Genomic DNA, 23,068 nt, shown 5'->3' with positions numbered 1-23,068 from the left:
CAGATTCAATTGTAGATGAGCCTTTCTAACAATTTATATATTACTGACAGTAGTGCTATGGGCCTGTAGCTCTTCGGTGAGTTTGTTGGTTTCCCTGGTTTTAAGATGGCAAACCTCTAATTACAAAAGGTAAGCGCTGGAAACTGACTTGAAATAACCACTACAAGAAGTAGCACAAATTGAAAATACCGCTTTAGTTTTAAAGTTACTTTTATTTGAAATTAGAAGAACCTTACGACTAAGGAGGTATTTTCGAACTCTGCTATAATGCTCGGTTGCGGATGTTCCTCCGACAGGATTGTTTGTCAATTACAAGTGTTTGTGACTTCTAAATTCATTCAGAAAACAGTTTATATTGTTGCTATACTTGTTTGAAGGAGCTATACCCACGAATTTTACAAGTCTCAGTACAGAGAGAGTTACTGGCTAGAATTATTCTTTATGACTGAGATGAGACAGTCGTATTAACTGAGCCTACACGCAGTACAAGGCACACGGACTTGCCCAGGTATTCTCTTATGATTTCATTAAAAGCGCCGATGTTACTGTAGCTATTTCTGCCTAGCCCTGCCTGGCTACTCCCATGCTTCTGTCTCTCTGACTTCCCTGACTCACTGCTCGGATCACCCTGCTTCCGAGGTTTGTTAGAGTTTCCTTTTCACGCCCAACTTTCCCTGATATAACATGAAATGGCGTCGAAGGCCTCACGCCGCCTTATTGAGTGCAATTTTGCCCTGCTCTTCAGTATGTTTATAGGGGATGGGTGGAGGGAGGGAGAGGTGTCTCTCCCTGTGTGGTGAAACATTTCTTAGGCCTGCCATTGGTGGTTCAAGATGTATCAGTGTCCCTACCAGTGACACTCTCTCTATACCCCTTTCGTCCCTCTCTTCTCTCTCCCTGGCCAGGAAGTGCTGGATTTACTATAGTTGTCGATATTTGTACTGAATCCACCATGTTGATAGCTTATAGTGTTATCAGTATGCCGGCCGTAGTGGCCGATCGGTTCTAGGCGCTTCAGGCTGGAACCGCGTGACCACTACGGTCGCAGGTTCGAATCCTGCTTCGGGCATGGATGTGTGTGATGTCCTTAGGTTAGTTAGGTTTAAGTAGTTCTAAGTTCTAGGGGACTGACATCCTCAGATGTTAAGTCCCATAGTGCTCAGAGCCATTTGGCCCATTTGTTATCAGTATACTTGGTCACCCAATATGTTGGCACCTGGCTGGATCATTGGGTGCCCTTTGACTTTTCATTGCCAGGACCTAACACACGTAGAGCTTCTATAGTGGTTAATATTTTTGTATTACACATGGCCTGTTCTGAGCGGATATTACGCAGGAAAGACAATAATTAAGTACTCAACGAGTCAGATATGGACAGACTCGTTTCAGCGTACAGAATACATATATAATTCACAAGATACTTTGAAATGGCATGTTGTCTAATTACTAGGCACATTACGTCATGCAGCAGCCGCTGCTATTACGAATGTAGTTCTACTACCCCCAGGGTATGGTAGCCTGGTCTGTCGCTGTCCAGGACGAGCGACTCAAAAACTACAAATTTACCATCTAAATATAATGAAATGGAATAAGCAGTACTAGTTTTTGACAGTCACAGGTATTTGCTTTAATTATCTTCGTACTCTTATCCAGCATTAGGTGTCAAATCTAAGTTTTATACACCAGATTTGTAACTAAATGAAAATATGTGCGCACCTCGCGCCACCTTATACATTTATACATCACATATCAGCTACCAATTTCTTTTTCGCTTACGAAGTGAAACTTGGGAGTGAATGCCATGGCCCCAAGAGCCGGAAATGTTGCTAGTTGCGGAGTTGTGGCTAAGAGCTGACAAGGATGGATCTCCTTCCAGAGTGTAATATCCTAGCTGAATTTTTCTCTTATGTAACTTTGTCTATTTAGTTTAAGCAAGGTGTGTTCTTGTGTCACTGGGAAAGTTACTTCTCAGCTAGTGGGTCGTTCTCAGTTGCAGCTGATGAGTGGCAATACAAGTAATAACCGCAGTAAGTTATTTCTAAGTTTTGACAAGCGTTCTATCGTTTTTCGTCATCATCTGAAACAAAGTTAGTCAAAGCAGCTGTCTGTATGGACTGGCATTCCCAAGTCGTCACGGCGGGGAAAGGACACCTGGTGATGGTGTTCTCTTAATGTTTCAGGGCAGCGGCCAACGACGGTCGCCGCCTGTCTGTGGAAGGGAGGACTAGCGCAGCTGGGGGAGCAGCACGCCACCTGCTGCCCTCCCTCCTCCTCCACACGCTCACGATGCGGCAGCCAGTTGGTGGGTCTAGTGACGTCAGCGGTCCTCAGTTGAGGTGAGGATTGTCGGTCATCCCAGCAGGAGTCTGGTCACCGACACTGCACCTACTGTTGCTTAAAAATTTCTGTATTGCGATTGTACAGAGAAGGAGAAATAAGCATTCTATACGACATTTATCTGAGGAGAAATAGCCATTGTGATGATTAAATCATGAACTGAAACACATAATTTCCTGAGGCCATTAGTGTAAAACAACTGATCAGAAAACCAATGTTCGGGTTGTTAAGCAAATACCCTGCCGGCCTTAAAATGTAAACACGAAAGCAAAGTCTTTTCTTCCGAAATTCATTTGTCGTCTTCCGGAAGTTGTATCTTGTGTAATATGGATATCAATGCTACAACCGTAAGAATAAAGCTTTTTATTATTTTGAATATATTGAAGAACTCCTTGTCGTCATTGAGAGTCACAAATTCGTAGTTCCAACCATCACTGACCCGCAAGTAAACTCATGAAAAAGACAAAGTGGAGAAACGATTTATCATTGTTGCTTTTAGGGTTCCCTACATCAGTTGGTAAAAACGGAACCCTCATAGCATCATTCCGTTATCCGTATGCTGCCTTCCTGTCTGTTTGTCTGACTGTTCAAAACCCTTTTTCTCTGGAACGTGTAGACGTGTGGCGTTAAAATAGATGTCACATATTAAGATCTACGTTCTCTTGGGGATGTCAAACCGTCAAGCAACTAAAGTCAATGCTATCGAAAAACACGGACGCTTTTGCGATATATTTTGATGCTCGCAAACTAACGCATCACAGCCTTCATGGTACTTCTTGTTGACCAATAATAATGCTTTTTTCGAAGAAGCGGGGCCTCACGCTATAACCATAGAAACAACTCGGAAACTGTTTATTTGTAACTCATCACACGAAAAAAAGTTATTTGTGAACTTTCCGTCCGTCCGTCAAATCCTATTTTTCTGAGGAATGGTTTGAAGTATCAGGTTTAAATTCGTCACACGTACTGAGGTCCATAGTCATTTTGTGGTGCAAACATTTTAAGTTACTTGGTCAATTCAATAAGAAGGTACGGCCATTTATGTTACATATTTCGATACGTGCAAAATCACTCATTAAAACTTATGGGGTAATTCTCCACCACGTAGAATCGTGAAATTTGACTAGAAGAAACGTTTTTCTGTTCAGTTAAAGGAAATAAGTCCGAATATTGTAATTTGTGTGTAAATTATTTTAAAAAACAATTCTTTTTCATTTGCTGTCAGACTTCACACTTAAAACAATCTCAAAAACCTTGGGATTCCTGGAACCGATATCGTGCCGGTATCAGTGTCGATAACAGCCGAAAATCATCGATATCCTCTATTCCCTGAGTGAATAAACTGTCTTTATAGGTAGGTGATTTAGCACGGAACACGCAGCGCGTTAGTCCTTCTCGCAAATGGCCGTTTTATGTTTTTTTTGGATTATTCGCATCCTTTGTAGTTGTTAGTTCTTTTCTTGTAGCGATATAGCTTCTAGAAGTTTTCCTTCATTCTTGAAAGCTCTTTGGTCGGCTGGCATAATTTTTCCGCAATTCTGCAATCAAAGAAGTCGGTGGTAGATGAATTATGGACGATTTTGGAAGGCAACATGCTCACCAGATGCTTCTCTTCCTTGGGATGGAATGTGATAAGAGAGAGGGGGCGAAAGGGATTTATACCAACTCAGCAATTGGAATTCCTCCATCCACTTCCATATCCATTTGCTATCGTAACCTGTACAGTTGTTTCATCGTGCGCAACTGCAGAGAGAGATTACAAACATTAGAAATTAACTCGCTGGGATTCCCTAGCACATCTAAAAAATTCTCCCGGCTATCCGTAAAACAATATTTTCTGTCAGCCATCCCACAGACTCCTTTACCTCCCTTACACGGGGAAGCATAATTTCCATATTTTTACCGTGAAACCCATTAACAATTATCATTAAATTTCCAACATCTTCCTGAAAGTGTAACTAGTCGCTCTTTTGCTGAAATAAATTGATTTTACGTTTCTACAAGTAAAACACCTTCACGTTTAGTATTTCCAACTTTAGAGTGTCAACTCCCCCTTTACTACGCAAGAAAACTTGCAGGATGATATCACACGAAATACTAACGCTTGTCTCAGTTTTTGACTAACAAATACCTTCGTCAATAATTAACTTACTGCAGCTCGTAGCTTTATATTCCACACTGGAAACCAGGGCTGTTCACTCCTTTCTTACGTCACAGACTATGAGAAATTTAAATTGCAGTTGGCGCTCTTGGCAACTTAGTGCATCACATAGTATAAGTTGCTTCATGTAACACTGATACTAATATTAAACAAGAGAATGTCACTCGATACAAGAAATAACTTAATATAATGGGTACAAACAGTAATAGCGTAAATTTCATTTCCTTTTCTTTGGCACCGAACTACCTACACCTTAGTACTGTTGAAATCACAGTGGGACCTCGCTCCATTATATTCACTCACGAGGTTTTCTCTATTGAGGGCTATGTAACAGCTTGTGTATACATCTCTTTGAGCTATTATCCTCCAAAGGTAGTTTTTTCGAGGGTAAAGTGTTTCAGATCCATTTACGTAAGGTTAGCTCTGTTCTCAGTAATTTACATTTTATTAGTTCTTTCAGTAGCCATACATTGGCCATAACTTCAATAGATTCGATAGTGGTTTACTGTATTTGCATTTCTGGGGTGCTGAAAGTGAATTAATTATTCACATGTGCATATGGATGCAACTGCGCACATACATTCTTACATAAACTCATTGTTACAAACGGATTTTTAAAAAAAGAAAACCTCTCACATCATTTACCTTTACTTTCCAGTGAAAATTACTTCTATTTCCTGAACTTATCTTTTTCAGCAGAACCACGGAACATGTCAAAGTAATTGGTTACTGATCAGACTGTGATGGATAGGCAATCAAGTTGGCTCTTTGCTTTCAGGAGAAATACTCGAGCTTTTACCTCAACCGATTTAAAGAAATCAGCCTTCAGATTTTTCAATTCTTCTTCAACAACCATTAAGCAGATTTCTTTACAGATGAAAAAGCGTTGTATAACTGGCTTCATTACGTTGCTACCAGGGAACCAGTAGGTTACTATGGTCGATAAACTCAGTAAAGTCACAACATATCCTAATAAGCTGTAGACGAAAGTCTGTCTAAAATAAACAAAGTTTCCACGTCAGGTTTTTTTCCGTTTTCCACGCCGTTTTCTGTCGCTTAAACAAAACAGCACATAACCTTCGAATATTCAATATTTCTTGTTATGCCAAGAACAATGAAAAATGTAAAAAAAATGCGATTAAGATATGCGCTTGTAGCAATAGCATAAACTGGGTGGCAACAACCGCAAAAAAGTTGACGCGAACGTATCCACGAATCTGCTTTTTCAGGTATGTTTTTTTCCTGTGATGATAAATCACGTATTTCAGTAATTTTCACGTCATGTGTTACGTGAGCAAGGGCCTAACGGCACTGAGTTCAGTCGTTTTCTCGAAGATAATTCACGGTGAAATCCACAGTACTAAATACTATGCGATATTCAGTAATATGACGCTGACCAGATGGAGTGCAGAAACGCACACATTGGGTGGGGCTGTCAGTGGTTGGTGGCCGGTGCCCGCTGCACTGAGACGGAACTGTCGAGCGCAGACTGACTGTTCTTGGCATGAAGCCACGAGCTCTTTCCCCGAAAGGTTTTTTTAAAATTCCATAAGAAAGACACTCTTAGCAGGCAGACGAAATGCGGTTTAAAAATTTGAGAAATGTGTGGGTTCCGATATCTCGGACTTGTATTCGCACTACGCAACGCTTACCTCGAACTAATGAACACATGCAGCTCCATTGCGGCTCACGTTGAATGCGACACTTCCTATTGATCACCAATACGTTAGCGAATGGACGTGGGTATCAGCCCAACATTCATGTATCTGTGTGTGGCAAACACTTAACACACACATCAATGTTGGTCGGAAATCCGTTCATCGTCGTTGAACTGCCAGGCGGATGAGAAACTGACCCGGCACGCAACCCTGAATTCCGGGTTTCCTTTCAGGAAAGGTTCTGACTTCATGTCAACGGCAGTCGGTACCTAACGCTGCAGTAATTTGTTCTGTCGGTGAATGCAATGCCATTACTCACAGCAGCACGTGAAGCTGGACAACTGCTGTGGGCCAAGCGAAGTTGAAACTGCACACCAGTTCAATAGAGTCGTGCGGATTGGGCTGAGGAGTTTTCGAATAAATATGCGATTCTCCGACTGCGTATTAAAAGTGTAGTTGAGTACAGAATTACTTCTCTGATGCTTTGGAGGTGTTTCCCCTACCATGTGACAGGTTCGCCCATTCAGGTTACTGTTAACATCAACTGGGATTTTTATTTAAACATCGTTGAGAAACCAAGTGTTTACTTTCCTTCAACAGGTCCATCTACGAAGATTGCTGCAATCACGTTGACAGGGAAGCACATCTTCGTCCCTAGCCTGACAAATACTTACATACCCTGTCACACCTCGACCGACTCGCAAAGTCACTCTGTCTATGTTCTGTAGAAAATATCTGGGGCTGTTTCGAATAGTGGACGAAACTAACAAGCAGTGTTCCCAGAGTTTGATAATTTTGAGGCATCTAATTATCAGTGAGTGGCTAGAGCTGGATACGGCCTACGTGCATAGACACGTACCGTCTCCTGCTCATCAGATTCAACCCATCATCAAGCGCAGAGCCGATGTCAGACGAGGCTAGCGTGAAGTCTCCGGGAGGGACTAATTTAAGATGCCCCCATAAACGAAACTTTCTGCCAGTCTGGGATTCAAACTCGGATCTCGTGGTAAAAGCAGCAAGTAGACTTGCAAAGTTCTCTTAAGGTGGGAAATGCATGAAACGCATAGTCTCCTGTTAATATGCAGTGTGCTTCAGATATTATAGAAGGATAAGTAAAATTTTCTGCTTTTCTTTGTATTAGTGCAATACAACTCCAAATTGAGTTTTCAAAATTTCTATTGAAAAATATGAAATTATTATAAAATAATCATTTTAATACACCTCTTATAACTGATTATCTCATTTCTCTCATGTAGTCACTACCAAAATGAGCTCTGTTACTTCTACATCCATGTACGCTGCTGTAAGTGACCAGTTTGGAATATCAACGACAAAGAGTATTCGTAAGATTTCACACCCTCTTCCTAGGGTTCGGCAGAGGCTTTTAAGGTCATTTAACTAAATGTTATAGTTTAAACAAAACAATGGAAAATTTGTTTGCTAACTTCTAGAAATCTATAGTCCAAATAGCGAGGGATTACATCTAATGTGTTCTGAGAAACAGGTATGCAAGTGTCACAATACGTAATTTCCAGGAAAATTAATTTAAAGGTCAAACTTACATTTCCCTCAATTGTTCATTCTCAGAAAGTTCCAGGACTGTAGAAACGATCTTCCATGTCGTCAAGATTTGTCATTTAATTTCTTTTGTTTTGACATGTGTCCTTTTTCATGAACAGACATGGCAGCTCTAGATTAATGATGGCGCTAAATTTCGTCAGCAGTTGTTAGAGTCAGTGCACCAGCCTTGAAGTCGAAACGCTGTAATACTTTCCGCCCACCAACGTTTCCGTAATTAAAAACAATTATGGTATCATATGTTACAGATTTTACAACTGTTGATGACGAAAATATTATCTGGGGGCACATTCCAGAATAAGAACATTCGGAAACTCATTTGCATTTTGAGTAATGAGTTTTCTGATGATTACCCTTCTTTAGTGAATCAGAATTTGCCAGGAACACAGATGTGACCTTCGCAGCATTCATTAGACATTAAAGGATGATTTTCTTCCGGCTGTAGAAAGTGTTATAGCACAAACATCAAGGAAAGGGGGTCTGACGAGTTAACATCGACGATTTTCATCGTCTCCCATAAGACGTCTAAAATGAAACTTCGAGAAATATTTCTCAATGAAGTTTGTTACTGTCTACAAACCAATTTGGAAAAAAAAAATTTGGCATTGCAAACGTTCTCCCTAAAGGTGTTCTATCCTTTCCCTACTACAACATTTATCCACTGCCCATGAAGCTTTCCAGGGATTTTTTCTATGGATATCTTTCATAGCAACCCCTCCCCCAAAAATGTATTTGTAGATCAGTATCTAATTAATATGCCGAATGGTGCAGTAGTGGATAATTTTGCATCTTGGCACACTGTTCAGACTTTAATATATTTTTGGTCCCTCTTAAAATGATAACATTACTTTTATATGTGTTGCACTCGTTTCTGCGATTAAAACAGTTACTCCAGGAAAGTAAGCTCTTTCCAAAATTCAGAAACTGCTGTATAGTGGAAGTGTACCTAGGAACAAATATTTTATTCATATTTATAAGTGTTTCAATCGAGACGAAACTGACAGTGTTGTATTTAATATTAAATGTATTTCATTATTACTGTACTACAAATCAAGTAGCAGTAAGTGAATTCAGATTTAAAAAAAAAGTATTTTCAAAATTACGTATTCTAGAGAAGAGTTAGAAGATAAAAACAATTTGAAGTGGAAACTACTATCAGGCAAACACATTTTGATTTTCGGCTTTCAGAAGATTATTAAGACATTAAATTAACTCAGTTCACTTACAAATGCTGCACAAAACACAAGCTCACGTCTTAAAACAAGAACAAACGTAGTAACCAATGCTGAAACTGCTCTAGTAGCCTTCTTTCATATCATTCCAAAATCGGTCACAGGACTGGAGCACCGACCAGGAATAGTCATGTGTCCCTGAGTACACTATCCTTCAGGTACGGTACTGTACCCTGTTCGATTTATTGTGTTTTCGAACCGGTTTGTAAATATATTGTTCTTGTATGTCAATGTGTTGGAGAAACAGACATCATACTGATTGTCATTTGGACTACAACAATAAAGCATAATACTCACTGAAGTTCACAGAGGAATGAAGAGGGCCTCAGGGTAAGACGAAAAGTTTCCATTACTTGCTTCGAATATCATAGGTATAAACTATTTGGGCAATCTGTTATCGCCCACAAAGTTTACATATCGATTGAGATGCGAAACGAAAACGCTCGTCTGCTTTCCTACGACATTTGCCTACATACAGAAAGAATTCTTCTCAATGAATTAGGAGTGATGAAAGCTGTTGGCATCGATTCAAGTAAAAAAAAATTTCCTTACTTGTTTACAGAAACGTCATCTGTTACTATCTCTCAGCATTTGTTTATTCATGCTAGGAATTGGTTATCATTTCTAGACAGCAACTTTTAACCATTCTATATTCCTCAGTTAATTGTTATCACAACATTAACTACTTTGCTACATTATAAGTTCTAAGTATGCTTGTGAACCCTTTAACTTCACAGTACCACTGCATTCATAGTGGCCACTTTAATATTCTTCTTGTCAGTGACATTAATCTCAATAAGTCAAACAATTAATGATTTATATCTCTCTGTAAATAAGTGTCACATCATTCAGCACGTGTAACAAACTATATTTTATGAGCGATTTATTCTAACATTAACATCATATCTGAATGAATATAACATTTGAAATGTTCATCAACACTCTTATTTAACTTTAATACCTCATTCAATAAAAAACTATCATCAGTATCATAAAAATTCCATGAATTTTCAAACTTATCAGTACAATAATAACTTCTTACAATAATCTTCATTACTTCAATTAACACTTACATCTCAGATAACTACAACACCTCAACCATGATCCACATTAGCTAATACATCAGTAATTATCTAATTGCTGCTCTACAGTGGACAAAATTTTTTGTACATCGTAAATAGTGCACTTTCAACATAACTTCATGCTAATGATGAAGAGAACATAAATCACACACGTTTCAAGATTTACGGTTTTTTGGCTTGAATCTTCTCATATTCTAGTGATTAATACTGACTTTAAACTACGAATGAGACTGTTCTGAAAAGGTATTACCTATGATATTCTAGCTTAAGTAACTCTATTTCCTACATAATACTTGCATAGCCTCTGGAATCACTGTCTTCTTGTATATATCATTGCTGTACCACACATTATAATTCAGTTCATACACAGTTTTGTCAATAACAGTGGTACACTTACATAACCAGATAATTTCTAGAATTCAAATAATGCAAGTTGTGTGTCAGTTTAGCCTCAAACAAGATGGAGTTGAAAAGAATTCTGTTCAGCTACAGAAGCTATAGACAGAATTGATTCTGTAAGCTCAAATATACACATGGGATAATATTAAAACACTGAAAAAATAACCGCATTACCACAGATAGAGTTAAAGCAATAGAAAGAGATAGTTGGATAGAAAATGGAGAAGATGACAAAATAGACACAGAAATGGAGAGTATAATACTGATACATTTTTCAGGGTCCAGTAGTCCCAGGGGTACAATGTCTTTATTTGACATAAAGCACTTAACAAATAAATGAGTTATTTAAAACATACCACATCATAATTATCAATATCTTTAAAATATTACATACAACTTAAATCATGTTAGTTCATCCCTAGGAAAAATCTCAGTATATAAGCCGAAAATCAGCACCATGTAACGTAGAAAGCAACATAAGTATGCAAAATTCAAAAGCCTACCTAGTATCACAAATGGAACTAACTTAATGATCTAAATTCTACTATGTTTGTAAGTAATGACACAAAAACAAACTCTGTTGCATGCTGACACTCGAAGTTCAAATGGTTCAAATGGCTCTGAGCACTATGCGACTTAACTTCTGAGCTCATCAGTCGCCTAGAACATAAAACTAATTAAACCTAACTAACATAAGGACATCACACACATCCATTCCCGAGGCACAATTCGAACCTGCGACCGTAGCGGTCGCTCGGTTTGAGACTGTAGCGCATAGAGCCGCTGGGCCACTCCGTCCAGCGACATAGAAATAGCTGGACTCTGCATGATGCACTTTTTGTAATGAGTCTATATGCTTTTGGAGATATACAATTTAAGTAAATCTTCTCTTTGATGTATTCATATGTTCACCGATTTCTCATACAGAAACTGCAGTTGACCGGCGTTGCCTGGTGAAACGTTGTTGTGATGCCTCGTGTAAGGAGCAGAAATGCGTACAATCACGTTTCTGACTTTGATAAAGGTCGGATTGTAGCCTATCGCGATTGCGGTTTATCGTATCGCGACATTGCTGCTCGCTTTGGTCGAGATCCAATGACTGTTAGCAGAATATGGAATCAGGTGGGTTCTAAAGGGTAATATGGAACGCCGTGCTGGATCCCAACGGCCTCGTATCACTAGCAGTCGAGATGACAGGCATCTTATCCGCATGGTTGTAACGGATCGTGCAGCCACGTCTCGATCCCTGAATCAACAGATGGGGACGTTTGTAAGACAACAACCATCTGCACGAACAGTTCGACGACGTTTGCAGCAGCATGGACTATCAGCTCGGAGACCATGGCTGCAGTTACCATTGACGATTCATCACAGACAGGAGCGCCTGCGATGGTGTACTCAACGACGAACCTGGGTGCACGAATGGCAAAACGTCATTTTTTCGGATGAATCCAGGTCCTGCTTACAGCATCATGATGGTCGCATCCGTATGTGTGCGACATCGCGGTGAAAGCACGTTGGAAACGTGTATTGGTCATCGCTATACTGGCGTATCACCCGGCGTGATGGTATGGGGTGCCATTGGTTACACGTCTCGGTCACCTCTAGTTCGCATTGATGTCACTTTGAACAGTGGACGTTACATTTCAGATGTGTTACGACCCGTGGCTCTACCCTTCATTCGATCCCTGTGAAACCCTACATTTCAGCATGATAATGCACGACCGCATGTTGCAGATCCTGCACTGGCCTTTCTGGATACAGAAAATGTTAGACTGCTGCCCTGGCCAGCACATTCTCCAGATCTCGCGAATTGAAAACGTCTGGGCAATGGTGGCCGACCAACTGGCTCGTCACAATACGCCAGTCAGTACTCTTGATGAACTGTGGTATCGTGTTGAAGCTGCATGGGCAGCTGTACCTGTACACGCCATCCAAGCTCTCTTTGACTCAATGCCCACGCACATCAAGGCCGTTATTACGGCCAGAGGTTTTTGTTCCGGGTACTGATTTATCAGGATCTATGCACCAAAATTGCGTGAAAATGTAATCACATGTCAGTTCTAGTACACTATATTTGTCCAATGAATACCCGTTTATCATCAGCATTTCTTCTTGGTGTAGCAATTTTAATGGCCAGTAGTGTATAATGACTTCTCAACGCCCGCAGAATATTGTGCTTTCGGTGTCAAATTAAGGCGATTATCAACTGCTGGCAGGGGCGGTAGTCACGGACTTGATGAACAGATAACGCCTTTTGTCCACTCAAGCTTCCTCTTCTGCCTTGACCCTAACTTTTAGTCACAGTAGCATTGCAACTCCTCTAGGAGGCAGAAGATAAGATTCAGTTTTTGTATGAGTTTAATATTTGGCACATTCATAAACCGACCATCAAATGATCTCAAACTGACTGTAGCTGAATTTAGTATCTTTTACGAATTTTTACAAAATGGTAGGGAGAGTTAGACTACAGAATCTTGTCGTAACTGTCATCATAGGATTATTTCCTTATAGTCCCGGAGTTTCGTATAAGTACTATATATTTATTGTTCGTTTATGATGACCTTCCACAAGTCCGCTCGCTGCAATTAGCTCCTCTTGCATCTGTTAAAAATCTCTATGATTTCGATCATAGTTCTGCTAGGCATTCATTTGTTCGATGCTTGTATACTGACATTGTATTTGTTAACGTGATTCCCATGTCCTCGTCCAGTTATTATATGATAAATGACGTCATATTAATGCCTTCACATTAGATGAAATTGGTGATACACTGAAGCGCCAAAGAAACTCATATAGGCATGTGTATTCAAATACAGAGACATACAAGCAGTCAGAATACGACGCGGAGGTCGGCAACGCCTTCCTCTTCTGCCTTGACCCTAACGTTTAGCCACAGTAGCATTGCAACTCCTCTAGGAGGCAGAAGATAAGATTCAGTTTTTGTATGAGTTTAATATTTGGCACATTCATAGACCGATCATCAAATGATCTCAAACTGACTGTAGCTGAATTTAGTATCTTTTACGAATTTTTACAAAATGGTAGGGAGAGTTAGACTACAGAATCTTGTCGTAACTGTCATCATAGGAAACCTGGACAGGAGTAGAAATAATTCTTGAACATATGAAAACATCAAAGAGAAGATTTACTTAAACTGTATATCTCCAAAATCATATAGACTCACTACAAAAAGAGCATTAATATGCAGAGTCCAGCTATTTCTATGCCAACAACGCTGGACGGAGTGGCCTAGCGGTTCTAGGTTCTACAGACTGTAACCGCGTGACCGGTACGGTCCCAGGTTCGAATCCTGCCTCGGGCATGGATGTGTGTGCTCTCCTGAGGTTAGTTAGATTAGAGTAGTTCTAAGTTCTAGAGGACTGATGACCTCAGAAGCTAAGTCCCATAGTGCTCAGAGCCATTTGAACCATTTTTATGTCAACAACGATGGGGCACCCAGAAGCAACTGTGACTGACGCAGTCATACTGGAGAATCTCAACGTGCGAGTGGTGTGAGTGACATGAGCCAATCCAGGACTGGGATGCAGTCGTCCATATGCTTCAAATATCTCACACAAAATGTAGATTCCTCCGTATTGTACACTTTATTTTTAAGAAATCGGACCATACTCGCATTTTCACATCGCTAAGGTATCGTTACTTCTTGTGATAACCCAATACAACTAAATGGTATAGGCTATATCACCTGTACGTTCTCTCATCAGTTGAAAAAAGTATTCGCATTAGCCTAATATTCGCTACGTCCATCATCACAGGAGTAGAATATTAAACCGGTTTTGGATCATGACAAGGCGGTAGGAGCACGTTCTACCTCTGTCACAAGATGTCTCCTCACTTTGGAACACATTTAATGCATTTAAATGCGTCATTACCTATGAAGTCTCTTAAGGTAGCAAAATAGCATCACAGAAGAGATGTACATGTCAGGTTAATACCAAATGTCACGTTATAAATCTGGTAATAAAGCTGATTTTATTACGATGCCATTTTTCCCAGTGTAGATGAGATATGTTGTTGAAAAATTTCGCTGCAGCGAGAAAACGCCTCCCGACAGCTCCCTCTAGCGAATCATATCTGTGGTAGTCTCGTCCTCGATTCCACCCACCTTGAGGCACGCTTCTGGTATCTAACTATCTAAATAATTAATGATATTGATCATGAGAGTCCCTATAAATGGTGAGTAAATTTTTTCCTCCAGTCGGATTAGACTCGCCAGGTCACCGTTGCAGACGCTTGTATGACGTCACTGGGTGCTTCCTAAAGCTAGGTCGTCACTTCTTCCGATACCAAAATGGGTAGTATCCGGCGTCAAATAGCTGAAGATATGCATCGCTAATTACGTACTGCCTCTTGGTTACCTTGTCATACTAGTGGAACCAAGTCACTTAGAAATCCGGTATATTGCTCCCAAACTAATGCTGCTGATTCCTAGGGCTCTATAAGAGCAGGGAGGTATTTCATTTCTGCTCCATCCCCATGACACCTCCGCCAAATCCCGGTCGCTGATTCCGGCTCACCTGTGAATATCTGCTACCGCTGACACCAGATCACAAACCTCTGCCCACACATCGGGCCTGTACCGCTCTGCTCGTTGTGCTGGACAGCTGTTAATGATTTCCGACTCAGAAAAGTGTCCTATCCTTCACGGAACTACTGGGCCCCTAAATGGCACTGGGGTAAATGCCAAGATGTTGAACAATATGGTTTCCCTCCTCCCACCTGCAAACCGAAACGTTCTTAGGTGTATTTTCGAGAAATGCCGGGAGGACTGACCCATTGAGCAATACCAAAATACCTGCCTGACCACCGCCCCACTCCAAACGTGGATGAGCTTGCAGAATGGGGTTTCTGTCAGAGTACAGCCCTCTTGAAGTGTTCCTATTGGTTCCAGCCAGATAAGTGGATGGGTGCTTGAGAACTCAAATGGCAATCCCTGGAGGTAAGGCGAGAAATACTATCGAGAAAATTTAGAGTACCGACATTTGAAGCTGACTGCAGAAGTAGTCAACTCCTGCCAACACTGAATTCGCATAAAGATCACAAAGACTGACTACGAGAAATGACCATTCATACGGAGGCCTGTATTCATTCTTTTCTTCCATGTCGCTATATCTGCAATTAGAAAAGGAAAAGAAATGACAAGCAATGTACAGGGTACCTTCCGCCAGGCACCATAGATGACTTGCGAAGTATGCACATAGATGTAGTTGTCCCTTGTTTATCGAGAAAACGAAAGACGGAACTTCTACTGCTGATTGTCTCTGAATAAAAATCTTCGTATCAGCCCCTAACTGCAGTCACATCGTGAGACGTGTGTTAGAGGCTTCTTTTATGGAGCATACATCCATAATACGAATCGAATGGTCACATAGCTTGCAATACACTATCCACTAAATCATTTACATCGGTGCAGCAACCTCATAACTCCACGCACAATTCAGAGCTACTGCAAGATTAGGGGATATTCGTGACTTAAACACAGCACTACCCACTTTCTACTCCTACTTATTGCTCAACAGCGGATCGACCATGATGCTGTATTCTACCCCCGCGTAGTGCACATGTGCAAAGTGATGGTCATTTATTCAGAAGCAAATCAATTACTTACACGCTTATACAACTATCGTACATCGAGAGCCAATTAACAAATAGTTACAAACCAGATCAAATCGTCATTGGTTTTTTCCAGCAACAGCTGCCATGTAAGTACCCCTTACACCTAAATCGGAATTGTAGCACAACAGTCTCTAAGTGAAAAAGCGGCGTGATTTGCTGTAACTCGGCTTCTACAAATTCACATCTTAGAGTATCGACGACACACCCCTTAAAAATCCATGCAGATGAATTTGAGCTTGACATATTCTTCCGCTTTATCTCCACAACTTGCCAGTTCTTGGTGTTTGCATTTCTTCCCTCAAGATTCCCAAAAAAAAGTATCTGAACCTGACAAGAGCATTCTATTCCAGCTCCCTCCAGATGCTTACTGCTAGGCATATTTTATCGGCAGTTAACGATTCCGAAGACAGTGTACGGGATTTCTAGTCCTATTAACGTGCAAGAGATTTTTGTTACGTTCAGGTCAGCTGCCAGCTGCACAACAAGTCGTCCAGCTTGCAGATATCTCCATCACCGACGAACATCCCCATCTAAAAGAAATAAACTGCAAGCGTCTGTAAATTGCGTGGTCGAGCGTTCATAGAACCAGTATTATCGATTACCCATCTGTCCCAATCTTACACGCTGAGTAAAAATTTGCCTATATACTTGCATGTATACCCTCAACCACCTCTAAATTTCTGGGAGAAATATGTCAACTCTCCCCAATATTTTTTTCACTCGTGTATTCGAATGCAGTATGCCCACCTGTACGATGCTAGCTGCATCTGCATGACGCTTATGCTTCGCAGACCATCGATCTAACACGAACAGATGTCCGCTCAAACGACTGGTAGATAGCGACTTTGTTGTGTTGACTTGTCGAATCGACGTTGCTATTCACCAGTACACATCATTGCACCGTAAACGTGTCTATGTTTGTTAATGTCGGTGTAGCAGCTGACATTGACTTCAAAGGTATTGAGGAAATTGTGACTGTATAGTGAGGCATGAAGGAGGGGCTATTTCACATACATTGAGGGAAACTATGCGTCAGTGTGACATATATATCGAGGGGCAGTTGGCGGCTAAGCGGGTCATGTTCTGTGCCAGGATTCATGTCTTCGGCAGTAGCAAGGTTATACACCAAGATGTATTGTGCTTGGTATTGATGCGCAAAAATTAACTGCTTAGGAGTCATCACAGGAAGTATTTCTAAAGCAACGAAATTCTGTGAACGCACATGGTCTGCAGATGTGGAATGTGCTACAGTGGAGCGAGAGTAGAATTGTGGAACAGTATTCCTTCAGATATTGGGAGGGCTGAGATGGACATGTACTGTTCGTTACTTCGATCACTCAGTTACTTTAAGATCAACAAAAGTACATTCAAGATGGTATACGTACTCTAACAGGTTATGCTTGCAATAAATTTGGAATTTAAAGCACACAAAAATTCGCAAAAATTGCAAAATATGTCGCATAGCTTCGAAGCATCAGTCAATGTAATTTATGTACAGTGTTTGTTCTGTGTGTGGATCTCTCTACCACCATTAATAAATATTCTGTTAAAGCTACAGTTTTCCATTCCATGTACATGCTCATAAACTCCAGTCTGATTTCGATGCTTACGACGAACATACAGTCCATCCAAAGTAGCAATGGCATCAGATGTCTGTAACACAGCTACCAAAGGTGTGTCAGGGCTTTTTAAGTAAAATGATGATGCATATGCTGCTCAATCCTACCATTAACAAATGATTTATTATAACTACAGTCTTCCATTTCATACACAGGCATCTTGATGCTATTCTAGTTTGGAATGCAGCTTGCTCAGGAAGAAAAGAATACCCTTCAGAACTACAGTGGTGTTAGATGAATGTAACTTCATCTCAGAACGTCTGTCAGGACTATTTATACACAGTGATGCTATGTGTGGTGATCCCTTCCACCATTTACAAATGTTCCATTAAAATTAGAGTCTTCCATCTCATATACAGGCATATAGACTGTATTCTAATTTCAAAATGCAATTTTTCTAAGAAAAATACGCACTAATGCAACAGTGCACTGGAATCAGAAGCGTGTAATATTGGTCCCAAACAACTGTCAGGGCTATTTATGAACCGTGATATTGTGTGGTACTTCTCTTCTGTAATTCACTAACGAGCAATTAAACATTTATAGGAGAAAGTTTTTGTCAAACTTTGAAAAATAATACGTTTATTACATTCCTTATTACTAATATACGAATTTAATAATCTTAGAAGTGCTTTATGTTTTATTTTCCTTGGGACTGAGAGTAAAATATAGGTGCCTGAATTACAGACCACTGTCCATCTTGCGTGGGGTTTCGACTACTGTGGATGGTGGAAATTTAAAAGACCACTTTCTTATGTCACAAAAACACGAACAAAGAAACATGTCATTTCGAATGCAATGACGGTACAAAAAATTAATTAATTTGCTCAATTTCAAAAATGGAACACATTACAATATTCAAACAAGATAACAGATCTAAACACAATGAAATATTACAAATTGCAGGGCCACACATTTTCTTTAGAATGAAATGGGTGAAGAAAAGAAGGCTGCTTTGTACTACAGTGAGCGCACGCTTTGCTCATAACCTCGCATGAAAAATGTACCCCTTCATTCGTCACTATCTGTGGTTAAAGGTTTCGGACATTTTTTCCATAAACTTTGCACTTGGGGTTGTCTGTGTTCCATCTTTCTTCTTGGTAGTAACATCTCCCGTTATTCCATTGGCCAAGATACTTCCTAATTTTAGGTGTGGTATTGGATTTCAATTATACTTGCCATCAAACTTGATTTTGTACCTCTGTCTCTCCATTTTGATATGGAAATATCAGGTTCCATAGTACAGCCATCCTGTCCTTATCTCATCTGCTTGTCTGCCTTCGGTAACATTTTAGGAAAATATCTACTATTTTGGAGCATTTTTCCACAGCCAAATGCTTCTCTAATTAATAATTTTGAAAGAAATGGTAGATTCGTAATTGTCTGTAAAAAATATGCAATACCCAAAAACTGGAATGGTTTTTACAGGAAGCCAACGACCTTACCGCAGTGGTAACACCGGTTCCCGTCAGATCACCGAAGTTAGGCGCTGTCGGGCTGGGCTAGCAATTGGATGGGTGACCATCCAGTCTGCCGATTGCTCTTGGCAAGCGAGGTGCACTCAGCACTTGTGAGGCAAACTTAGGAGCTACTTGATTGAGAAGCAGCGGCCCCCGGTCTCGGAAACTGACATACGGCCGGAAGAGCGGTGTGCTGACCACAAGCCCCTCCATATCTGCACCCAGTGACGCCAATGGACTGAGAATGACACAGCGGCCGGTCGGTACCGCTAGGCCTTCATGGCCCGTTCGGGAGGAGTTTTTTTTACAGCGACAACTTTCTCTCCTAAGGGCCCTCCTTCCTTAAGTGAGAAATGCCTACATAAACCTGAAAGTTAACACTATCCTCCAATTTCACTTCCATGCTCTCGGATTTCTTTGTGTTATTACTTGAGTTTTGTATTTAGGATGTACAAACATATATATAATGCAAAACCCAACTATTAACCCAGTAAATTTCCTACATTATTTTTAACTAATTTTCTGATCAACGAATCCTTACATGAATGAATATACAACGCGCACACAAAATGGCGGCAAAGACACATTTCACGTGGACCGTGTTCTCCTAGCCGGCTACCATCTCAATAAGAACGTTCTATCAACCTCATATAAAGAAAGACTCAAGTAATCCATTTAGGAACACCTAATGTGTTGTTAAGGGCCACCTTACAATATAACAAGTTCGCTGTTTGACACTTATTAAAGGTGATCAATATATCAACCACTAGCCTACAAAGGATTACAACCGATGTTTTTTTGCACCATATACATCCCATAACGATTTTTGAAATGTACTTATGAACCGCAACATTTAAGCAGAATCAAACTCGTTACAATCAATTTCCATAGATACAAATTAGACCATTAAAATAGGATTCTTTGTAGTGGACGGATCTCTATATCAAGTTACTACAGGAGCAGGAAGAGTCTGCGACACAGCCACTGCGAGGAAAGTAGATTTCCCATGAGGAAGTGGGTAGATCCTTGAAATTCTAAGAAAATAAACATAAGATACAGGGAAATGAATTGTAAGAACTGGCAACTACTTCGATGTCCCAGACACCTGCTTCTTAAAAACAGCACTTTTTAATGTCATACAGTTATAACTTATATTGTTCGATCATGGTTCTTTAGACACTTTCTTGCTCTTTATACCTAATATTCCTGCTGACATCACATTGTCACCTGTATTTAGCAGACATGGTTTCTCAGTCCTGACAGAGATGAAGTAGAGAAATTACCACATAGGTATCTCCGAAAGTCATCACACACATTTGAAAGTGTTTGTCATTTGGATCCCAGTTTGTACCAATAAATTGAAGTCTAGAAATTTTAGAGCAGAACAAACCAACATGACAAATCACAGTAATTAATATATACTGAACAGGTGGAGCATGCACACACACACACACACACACACACAAACTGCCCATCATGAGCTTCGCACATACATGCGGATGGTACAGCGCAATGAGCTTAGAGAACAACACTGTACCTGGGTACAATTTCAAGATGGGTGGTACAGCACACTAGACGGAGAGTATAGTGAAGGACTGCATCTGGCTGCTGTGAGTGATTCCGCAGTACTGTGTAATCATTTATCCAATCAATTTGATATTAGTTGCAGCCAATGGCCTGGTGCAAGTGAATGCAAGAGTGCCATAGATATGGTTAGAGATTTGGAGCTGTAGTCAGGTGTAACCATCTCCCACCTACACAGAGAGAGACGGGCATCGAAATAAGATCTGCTATATTACAAAATTTATGAAGTAACATGGAATATTAACTAGATATTTACAACAAATCGGTGCTGCTATTTCAATAACGTAATAGATTTCCTAGATACTGAGGCAGTTGGATACCTCAAGAGAGTTCAAAAGTGAGAAGGCATCCTTGAGCAGAGATGGAGCATGCTCTTAGCACTCTGTCATGAGTGTGATATTCCAGAGCTGTAATGCAGAACGTAGCAGATATCAGGTTGATAGTAAGAGTTTCTTCTACCCGATGAGATAATACATAGATGATGTATAATCTATGCTATGTTGTTGTACAAGGTTTTGACAACAACTAACGATAAATTAACAATGTGAAAACTGATCTATGCTCCGTTTTCTTGTGGCTTCTAAAATAACACATTCAAAAGCGAAGAATCTACATTTCCTGTGAGAAGTTGAAGGTGGTTGGACAACCTGCCCGTCTCGGTTTAAGCACAGTGAATTTTTTAACCTGTGAAGTGTATGTCAGGGTGGAACTGCAGTTGGAGTTCCGTTCGCAAGCCACGTCTGCTGGTCTCGCAGTGTGTTAGGAGTTAGCGAGGCCTGTATGCGGTCAGTGGCGGACCTGAAGATGCGGCATACCCTCTTGCAACTGGCCGGTACAAAGAGACATTCTTAAGTCAATCGGCTCTTGGCCGCATCTGTGGGACAAGTCCAGCGGCGTCCCTCGTAGCGCTCTCTTGAGTGTCAAAATAGCAAACTGGTATGCTGCTTGAGCATCGACAGAACCAAACATTCGTGTTGTGTGAATTCTTTGATTGTTACATGGAAATCAGAATCAATATGATAAGGTGGGCAACAAAAATTGCACACGATCAGTTTACAAGCCAAATTTCACTTCTCACAATAACACGCATGCAGCAACTTCTCTAATATGCTACTGGAAAACAAAAGTTGCTTACTTCATATGGATATTAAGACTTTGACAGTTTCATAGGGCTCCGGGCTGATTTATATCACTCCTGTTCACAGTAACTGTCCACTTCATTCTTGTTTGAACCGTTCCGCAAAAATATGAGCATATAAAATGGACCTTCTTCTCTGTTGAAAATCCTATATCTGTACAATATGGCGTTGTTTGATTTGGACGATTATTCCTCCAATGTAAACTGGTTGGTTGACAGGTGAGCAGTTACACTGATAGTCCCTTAGTTCGTTGACTGTTGTGGACGGTTGACGTGTGGACACCGGGAGATGTACAGAGAGGCAGCTGCCGGCACGGCCAACACACCTGCAGGTCTCGAGCCTTCCCCCGGCCAGCACAGCCACGGCTCCTGGCGCTCCTGCAGTCGGCGGACGATGCGCGCTCCATGATCGCGAGAGTCTGCCATCAGATGTACTTTTCGCCACATGTGTTTAGTGTAAGGTGGAAGCTTTCTGGTGGAGAAGAGTGTCTGGCAGTCCATGGAGGGTGTTCCTTGTGTTCCCAAACATCAGTGGATATGTTTAGCTCTGTGTTCTATTTTAGGCTTAAATGTAATTACTTGATTTGCATAATGTATATGTGTCTCTCAAACATTAAAAATACGTTTTATTACGAAGATGAAACTTTGTAGCGTGACCATGAGTGTTTTAATTGATTTATTTGACTTTTGCAAATTGTGAAAGGATTAATTTGATAGGGTGGTGCAAACAGAGTGGGCTATTTTTCCCACCAAAAATTAAGTCAGCACCTTTCTCTCCAGCCTTTTTCCCACCAATTCACAAGTGAGGAGGGCAGGATCCATGTCTTCTACAAACTGATTAAATAAATGGTATACAAACAGAATTGTACAACGTCATATTGTGCCAATTAAGACTGATTTGTTTTTCTTGTTGTGAGATTCCTCCACACCAGCAACTCAGCACAGATTCAATATTTAGGAGACAATCTGAGCAGTCATCTTAGCTTGTTTTTCGTTTAGTAAAGTCATCAGAATACCAAAACCAATTACAAAGTTCTTTAGACAAAACATCAATACTGTGTGAAAAGTGACAAATGACCCTAAAACATAAAACGTATGAGACCGTTCACATGAGTACTAAAAGGGACCTGTTAAATTTCAGTTACAAGATGAATCAGACAAATCTAAGTGTTGCCTATTG

Source organism: Schistocerca serialis, chromosome 9 (assembly GCF_023864345.2).
Source record: "Schistocerca serialis cubense isolate TAMUIC-IGC-003099 chromosome 9, iqSchSeri2.2, whole genome shotgun sequence".
Taxonomy (NCBI): Eukaryota; Metazoa; Arthropoda; class Insecta; order Orthoptera; family Acrididae; genus Schistocerca; species Schistocerca serialis.
This window is presented reverse-complemented; position numbering follows the sequence as displayed.